General features: G+C 37.7%; 1 protein-coding gene across 1 annotated transcript in view; it reads left to right on the top strand.

The window, feature by feature from the left end:
* Nucleotides 1–5,271: 5,271 nt before the first annotated feature.
* LOC121373484 (alpha-1,3-mannosyl-glycoprotein 2-beta-N-acetylglucosaminyltransferase-like) overlaps nt 5,272–9,706 on the top strand; it is a 63,985-nt gene continuing 59,550 nt past the window's right edge. Inside the window, exon 1 of the mRNA XM_041500151.1 lies at nt 5,272–5,399. The gene's annotated coding sequence lies outside the window, so the exon portion shown is untranslated. The remainder of the gene's footprint in view (nt 5,400–9,706) is intronic.

Genomic DNA, 9,706 nt, shown 5'->3' with positions numbered 1-9,706 from the left:
CACCCCAACACACGCGTCCGCGTGAACTCTGTTATATTTATATATCTGTTTAGGGAAAAAACAAACCAACTGCTATATATAAATGCAACATTATTGTGGTGGTGGTGTCTTTGGTGCAGGTGCGTGTGCAGAAATTTAAGCGCGGGGAGGGAGGGGGGGGGGGGGGTGGAGTAGACTGACGAGTAAAGTTCCCAGGCCGGAGGTCGAGTCATGCTGCCACGGTAATTATAAATATATAATTTTTAAAAATCGCTTTGCTCAGTGGATAGGATGATTTGAAACCACCATATATTTAATGTTTTTAATAATAAACTTGAACTTATACTAATGTATTAGGTTTATTTTGTTACAATTAAGTCTTTAAAAAAATGAAAAAAGGTTGACGCTGGTTTAAATAATGATAGTATCGTTGGCAATAATGCGTTGAACTTGGGAATTTTTCTTTGGAGTAAAGTAATTAAAACAATCTGGGCCTCGCGTAAAATGCTAGAAGAAAATAAGCCATACATGTAATGAAATGGCACTTTTCAAATGTTATGTTAAAAATCGTCTAGAAACTGAATATTCTGCTGTAATTGAGCAGCCACACAGCAGAGAAAAAAAAATATTGGTGCTACGAAGACATCCTTGCAACGTGCTCGGATGCCTTTAAATTACAAATGTTATTCTAAAATGAACATGTTTAAGTTAACCGGGTTTATAAAATTATTATTACTTTTAAATCGCACACATGAATGATAATAATATCTTCTATAATATTCATGTTTCCACATTTATTTTACCTGTATATATTAAATTTTATTTACTCATTGAGACCCGGTTAATTTCGTCAAATAACTCGTTAAAGACATACTGTCACAGATTTAAGGACCTTATTTCTCTAAAATGAATAATAAATCAAAATTGCATTAATGTTTACAGACCAAATCTAGCTATTGCATCATTTTAACTCCACCATGATGGAATGAAATCCATGTCAACCCTCGTAGCAATGTTAGTTTTTGAATTATGGACCATTGCCATAATTCAATTATTTATACAAAATATCATTAATAAGTGGAGTATGGTGGTTACGTAGATGGTTGAATAAAGTATATTTAGGGACAAATCAAATATATATATTTTCAGGTAATACTTTGCTAGGCCATGTAATAGGTCAGTGGTCTGTGACAATATGCCTTTAAATGTATAAGAATGTGTGATCTTTTGTAAATAAATGGGGTACCCGGCATGATCGGGTGTCCCCGAAACATAAAAAAAAGAAGAAGAAAAAAAAAGATAGTATCGTGATATAGACAAACTTATCGTGTAATATATATTTATTTATTTTGTAAATCTCAAAATAACAGTAATCGTTCTGTAGGTGCCTATGCGTCAATGGTTCGTAATTAGGGGGCGGAACGTAGCCCAGTGGTAAAGCGCTCGCTTGATGCGCGGTCGGTTTGGGATCGATCCCCGTCGATGGTCCCATCTGGTATACCATAGACCGTGGTATGTGCTATCCTGTCAGTGGCATGGTGCATATAAAATATCCCTTGCTGCATTGGGAAAAATTTAGCGGGTTTCCTCTGATTACGTGTCAGAATTTTCAAATATTTGACATACAATAGCTGATGATTAATTAATCAATGTGCTCTAGTGGTGTCGTTAAACAAAACAAACTAACTTTTGGTTGGGATACTAGGGAAATTCAAATGATTCCCAACACTAACAGGAATGCTATTTGAAGTTAGGGGGAGGGGGAGCACAAGCCCTAATGGGGGCGGGGCGGGGCGGGGGCGGGGCGGGGCGGGGGTACAATTTCTGGAGGAAGTCACACGCCACATTTTTATCTTTATTTATATAGAATAAACTTCTTTTTTTTTTTACATTTACATCATCAACAGCCTGGGGCTAGAGGTGAGGATGGGCCGGTGCCCCCCTCCCCCTCCCACAACTACTCGACGAAAACGTATACGCGTGTAGTTTGTTTTCCTACTCTGTATCAATAAATTCAGTGCATCACTACCTAATCTCTTGAAAATGACTGTGATTTGTTTTTAGTGAGTCTAGGCGTGAGTTCAGGGGGAGGGTTTCCAGGGTCGAAACCCCTCCCTGCTCAAGTACATTTTAATCATTTATTAATATATTTTTCGGTGAAGTATGACTCGACCTCCCCCCCCCCCCCTCCATATACGTCTCTCTCGTTACAGTCGCCCACCACTACCACCACTACACACACACCCTGCCTGCTAAAAGTCGTAGGCCTATGTGTTGAGGCGCGAGAGCCAAATGTGTGTGTGCTCTTATAGATCCGGCACTGTGTGTGTGTGTGTGTGTGTGTGTGCGCGCGTGTGAGAGAGAGAGAGAGAGAGAGAGAGAGAGAGGAGAGAAGAGAGAGAGAGAGAGAGAGAGGGGGGAGGGGGAGGGAGGGAGAGAGAGAAAGCGAGTGTGTGTGTGTGTGAGAGAGAGAGAGAGAGAGAGAGAGAGAGAGAGAGAGAGAGAGAGAGAGAGAGAGAGGGAGAGAGGAGAGGAGGGAGAGAGAGAGAGAGAGAGAGAAGCGAGAGAGAGTGTGGTGTGGGAGGAGAGAGAGAGAGAGAGAGAGAGAGAGAGAGAGAGAGAGGAGAGGGAGGGAGAGGAGAGAGAGAGAGGAGAGAGAGAGAGAGAGAGAGAGAGAGAGAGAGAGAGTGTGTGTGTGTGTGTATGTGTGTGTGTGTAAAGAATTGTGGAGGCCCATCGCCCCCATACCATCATCCACCCACCCCCGGCAACATTAGTGGAAGGGTGACACCCTGTTGTCTTGCTGAAACAGCCTGTAGAAATAGACGTACTACTGACGACAAGCAATCTTTCTTAGCTCAATGTTATGCACTTAAAATAGCATTACATTAGATTTACAGAGCCAGCCATCCATCCCACATCAACATATAACCATGCAAACTGCTCTTAGTCCTAACAATGAATGTCCTAAAATCCATGTAGGCCTACATAGCCTCTATTAGAAATGCGCGAGAAAAAATAGGCAGTTACGTACTTCCGGCGCGTTCCTGTTACAGCAAGAATGGCCGACAATCGTACCTTCCTATTTCAGAATTAATATTTTATAAAGTGTTTTTAAATTTTCAAAGTTTAGTTTGTATAACACATTGAGCATCTATATTTTTTATATAAAATATACTAAAGCAGACATTGGACGTTTTCACTTCTTAATTTTACGAGTGTTATAATCAACAAATTCAAATAAATATTCTTTCGTATGGAAAGTTTGTTTTGTTTAACGACATCAATGTTAGAGCATATTGATTTATTAATCATCGGCTATTGGATGTCAAATATTTTGTAATTTTGACATAAAATCTTAGAGTATATATGAAGGGGGAGGGTATTGGGGGTCGAAACACTTACCTGCCCAAGCTAAACAAAATTGAAATATATTTTCTGGGGGAGCATGACTTCGCTCAGCAGTCTATAATCCCAAACCCCGCTAAAATCCCTGCACACGCGCCTTGAAAACCCGCTACATTGTTTTTGCAAGGGACCGTTTATATGCACCATCCCACAAACAGGATATCACATACCATGGCCTTTTATATACCAGTCATGGCGCACTGGCTGGAACGAGCCCGCCGATGGGGATCGATCCTAGACCGACCGCGCAATTAAAAAACCAACACCTTTTGAGGTCTAAGTAATGATTAGAAACAACAAATAGTCTTGATAAATGATATGTACCAAACAGAACTGGATCATCCATTCTAAATGCTTAAGTAATAAAAATATTCCAGGGACTGCAGCTTAAATGAATTGTGTGTGACAGTAACACAATTGTAATAGATAATATAAACGTATGTTTCTAGTGCGTCCCACGGGGAACGTATTTTTTTAATACTATGGAAGTTACTACAAGTTATTTATTTCTGAACCGCTTGTTCTCTAAATTAGGGCCTACACACAAAAATATGTTTATGTCAAACCAGACTTAAATTATTTACAAAAACAACAAAACATTTTTGTAGGAGGATGGGACGGACTATATGTAGGACAGCTCCCTTCCCCACGTGCAATATTATGTTTGTTTGGGGGGTTTTTTCAATGTATTTCCGGGGATGCATGACCCGACCCCTCACCTAAAACCACCACTAGCCAGTCTAGACTTCCTCTACACAATTTCCTACACACGCGCCTGTTTGATTAGATATTTCGTTTACTGCAAATCAATTAGGCCTATATGCATTTCATTATAAACTGTAAATTTTGCAGCTAAATATATAATTTAACCTAAACACATCTACCTATAGTTACTTGTTTTGTTTACATCTAAATATTTGTGTAAACATATTTATGTTAGTCTTGCATGCCGATTATTTAAGCTAGGTAGGTGCCCAACATGTTAAAATGAAGACATTGTTCTGTACATGATTATAAGCGTAAGTGGCAGGCAAAACAAAAAACCCTAATATTTTAAAAATACCCCCCCCCCAACAATATTACCTCCCCCACGCCCAAAAGAAAATCCAAGTAACAACAAATCTGCCCCCAAATAAACAATAGCCAACAAAGCAAGCCCACACACCAGTACACACTCACAAACAAAAACATAGGCTAACCCAGACGAACACACATTTAAAATTAATAGGCATAGGCACAGGCATATATAGGCTACGGATGGGGCGTTACGTGGGAAGTTGCTCCTGAGCCACCTGTGTTTGGTGTTAGTGGGTTGAATGTGCACTACTGAACACATCTCTTTCAGATAATAAAGATTCTAATCTGGATACTGAGCTGTTATCGAATGTCGACTTTTAACGGGGCGTCACGTTCAGATAGAGCCCTGAGCCACCATAGATTCTTCTCATTTCCATAGAACATGCACTAGAGGATGGATCTGTAGAATTTCATAAACTTCCTGTTTAGTTCTAGAATTGTGTGCCTATAAGCGAGTCTTGTTCTGTCAGAACAATATTCAATATTGAATGTTGAACGTTGTATATCGAAACAACTTCAGCTTCCCCAAAAAGTTACAGGCCAGCAGTTTGTCCCCACCCCACCCACACCGTGAAAACCACTGCAGAGTTTTATTATTCTCGAATTATTTGTCACAAATGCTAGTCCGAAACAGACGTACAAAGTGTATGGAAAATTTTCACTTAATGTGCGCCTTTAACCATCACAAATGCAAATAAAATATGGAAATTCGAAAAATCGCACAACACACTTCACAGCACACAATTTTCAGTACAATAAATTCTCCCTATTTTTACAAACCGGAAGTACCTTCTTTGCTTGCCACATTTCCAAGATGTCGGTGTAAGTTGTGTGTTGTGTGCTCCTGTCTGTGTTCGCTGTTTAATATTGAATGTGGTGACGTAATAGATCCATCTCAATTATCAACACAAGCAAACATCCATTCTCGCTAAATGGTGAGTACTTTTTACTGATCTATATTCTGGTTTTATCGACGTAAACACGGCGAGTGATAGCGATGTCGGTCGCCGTTTAATAAGTTACGTTTGGCCTAATATTAATTAAATGAAAGGAATGTCGCTGTAACGCGCAGGATCGTGTAACGATCTTTACGACACTTCAGTTCCATGTCTGCCTGTATCAGTACAATATACAGATATATAAATAAAAAAGGAGTCAAACAAAATGACACCCTACTGAAATTTCTATCAGTCCAGATCACAATTCAAGTCAATTGGTTGTGAAAGAAGTCCAGATATGATGATGATGTAGCCTACCACCAAGTCTTATCTTGTCACTGACTCAGTGTCAGTCACATGGGCGATGGGGTAGCCTACCACCAAGTCTTATCTTGTCACTGACTCAGTGTCAATCATATGGGAGTAGGGGGTGGGGGTAGGTTAGTGATTTTTAAAGGGACACTCCCGAGTTTGCTATATTTTAAGATATTTCCGACTAATAAAATATTTCTACAATTAAACTTACATATTAAATATATTTTCTTGTTTAGAATATAAGTGTCTGTATATTCAATGTGTTTCTGGTTGTCTTAATATTTGTAAGACGCCCAAACTGGATTTTGTCTTAAAATAATTTCAATATTTTGTATGTACAATTTTTTTTTTTTAAGTTCCCAAATAAAATGAAATTTAACCTAGTACAAATATTAGAATGATCAGAAACATGTTTAATATACAGCCACTAATATTTTATGCAGGAAAATATATTTGATATGTAATTACAATCGTTAAAAATTCTCTGTTTCTTGATAACATCTTAAAAATTGCAGCAAACTCAGGAATGTCCCTTTAATGGTGACTTAGCTTAACAACAATTTCCGTACCATCATTGTTTCTCTGTATACAATCTTATTGTAATTTCATTTGATATCCATAATTTTGTAAATTTATAAATTAGAATAGTTTTTTTTTTGGTCTTGCCTTTACATCTCAGGCCTCCGAGAGTTGAACATTAGTGTACACCATTAATGGGTTACGTAAAAACTAATTCAGGTAACCCATTTTGTTTTTAAGTAACTCATTCAGGGCACAGCTAGTGCTAGTATTTCATGCAAACCGTTGTTCTGTTCGCGTGTCGGTTACGCAAAATTAAATTTACACAAACCACAAATTGGTTATGTCGTGACCTGTAGACGTTCAGAAATTAAAACTTGCAAACTTCACGATTACAGGAAGTTTATTATACAGTTGAGTATTGTAATTTCGAAATCCCAAAGATTGATTAGTATTCCGAGAAATGTTTTAGACTGATTTGTGGATACTTGATGTACAGCAAACCACTAGTCAACAGTTGTAACTTGCAACCAGTTTAAACTAAATGCTTAGTATAGAGTTGAAAAGGAATCTGGAAGTGTATCTATTAGGGGTGTGACGAATACACATGGTGGCGAATACGATACATATCACGAATATGAGGTGACGAATATGTATTCACATCCATGAATACACATTACACAAGTACAAAGGCTTTGCTGAAAGGAAACAAAAAGTATTTATTTTTAAAGTAAAAACTGATTAGTGATTAGTTTTTGGTATCTAATATTAATCAATTTATATCCATATTTGAATTGCTAATATGCCACAGTTCTCGTTAAGAATTATACAAATATATTTTGCTTTGAGCTGCCATTTAAACGTTGGAATATTGGTTCAACATTATTGACGTTGCACTGCGTAGAATGCATAAATTAACGAACTACACTCGCCCGTGTCTCGTATTAGGCTGGTTGAATGAGACTATGCGACGTCATACAGTGTTTTGACAGAAGCGCAGTCAAGCTGCATGTAGAGTACCAGTCCAACGCATGGAATTTTAAAAAAAAAGGATCGGTCTATGAGTCTGACTATGCGGTTGACCTAATATAAAAAAGGACAATAAAAACGATCGAATCGTTATTGCGTTTTGGTTAGTATGAATTAGAAACATAAATTATACAGTAAACATTATATATAAGTATTCGTGTATTCGGTTCAGCTAGTGACGAATATGAATGCAACTACGATACAGATTGCTGTTCGGTGCACTGAATATTCGAGTATATCGTTACACCCCTAGTATCTATTTTGTTTCAGTACTGGGGCTGATATTTAGTCCTTTTACAATATTTGTAACTTTAGCAAGCATTAAAGAATCTATTTTATAAAATGTTTTCTTTTGTATTTTGTTTTAACTTTGTTTGAGCAAAAAAAATTGTATTTAAAGTATAATTTCAACATAACTTTGAGATAAACAATCAGTTAACCCACAGGTTACGCAAATATAATTCATGTAATCAAACAATTGGTTACCTGGGTAAAAACCACGTGAACCGACTTCCAGTTACCTTAGATTTCTAGATTATGGTAGCCCCACTCCCATGGTTAGTGATATATTCAATGTTGGGCTAGTAAATAACTACTATTGCCATGCCCGATGGCTAGTGAATTTTTTGGTCAAATGTTGCACTTAAGTCTATTTTGTAAATATGAATATCCTGGCCCCAACTCCCAGTGTTAGTGTTAGTCTCTCTCTTTAATTGACATATCCCGTTTTTACTATTATTTAGTAAAATTGTATTAACTTAAAAGTAAAATAGGGCTAGTGAATTTTTAATCATGGCTAGTAAATTTTTAAAATCACTGATCCCATGGCTAATGGATTTTATAAAAAGTCTAGAAGCACTGTCCCTGCCATTACGGATTACCATATATATCGTTGTGTGTTGGTCAACTTTGTGGAAAGACATACTCCTTATTTTGCCCCTCAGTATTTGGTACAAAAAAGTTGATACGAAATACAAGCCAGGGTTCTCATTCATCCAAAAACGTTGATACGAAATACAAGCCAGGGTTCTCATTCATCCAAAACGTTGATACGAAATACAAGCCAGGGTTCTCATTCATCCAAAACGTTGATACGAAATACAAGCCAGGGTTCTCATTCATCAAAAACGTTGATACGAAATACAAGCCAGGGTTCTCATTCATCAAAAACGTTGATACGAAATACAAGCCAGGGTTCTCATTCATCAAAAACGTTGATACGAAATACAAGCCAGGGTTCTCATTCATCAAAAACGTTGATAAGAAATACAAGCCAGGGTTCTCATTCATCCAAAAATATTGAGAGCACACATTTGCTGATGAATTGATATATCCAATAAAATATCAAGTGAATTGTATAACAACTGACAACACAAAAACATTGACATTTAAATGGTTTTATGTCATAATAAAAAGTACATGAGCATGAATACATTTTTTTATTATTAAAATGTAGGATAAAATATAAAACAAATACCAGGTAACTCATATATGTATTCAACTAATATTAATAATGCGAAGAGAAAAAAAATATTGCAAAAGATTTTTTTTCCATCACAATTTTTAGAACCAAACATTTTCAACCGGTTTTGTTCAGTTGATCCACCTCACAGTGTGAATAAGCACTGTTTGCATGTCCACGTGGCCAGTCTACTATTCATTAGTGTACTGCCAGCTGCTTGTCGTAAAGCTAGATAACACGATTGAATCAAATGAAATACTGTTTAAGACATGTTGCATTTTTTATATTAAATGTTTGATTACTAGCGACAACAAGTTTTACTTTTTATTAGTCATGTTTTGTCGTACCAGTTAATGTTGTAAAACTGGGTCACGTGGTTGAGTTCATTTCCACGAAGTGGGTGCATTGATGAGGTTGGCTTTCTGGAGTGACCAACTGATTGTACCAATTGACACTAATTTCCAAGAATTTTTATGAATGTTGCCGATTTACTATACAGTAAATTTAGATGTTTTAAAAATCGGATTGAAATAAAAATACACTGCGTCCACAGGGACGCACGTGTATGCAATATGGTGAGTCCCATCCCTGATTGCTGCGTCAGGGACCCGGAACTCCGAGTCCGTGAGAACCCTGCAAGCCGACTCATCTTTTATCTACCCTTTGTTGAACTGGAGATGTTGTCGGTCTGACATTCACGGGCATTCGTTTTGCTGAACCGGCCTCAGTGGCGTCGTGGTTAGGCCATCGGTCTACAGGCTGGTAGGTACTGGGTTCGGATCCCAGTCGAGGCATGGGATTTTTAATCCAGATACCGACTCCAAACCCTGAGTGAGTGCTCCGCAAGGCTCAATGGGTAGGTGTAAACCACTTACACCGACCAGTGATCCATAACTGGTTCAACAAAGGCCATGGTTTGCGCTATCCTGCCTGTGGGAAATAAAAGATCCCTTGCTGCTAATCAGAAAGAGTAGCCTAT

Source organism: Gigantopelta aegis, chromosome 5, assembly GCF_016097555.1.
Source record: "Gigantopelta aegis isolate Gae_Host chromosome 5, Gae_host_genome, whole genome shotgun sequence".
Classification (NCBI taxonomy): Eukaryota; Metazoa; Mollusca; class Gastropoda; order Neomphalida; family Peltospiridae; genus Gigantopelta; species Gigantopelta aegis.
Note: the sequence above shows the minus strand (reverse complement) of the source record. Positions and strands in the feature narration are given on the sequence as shown.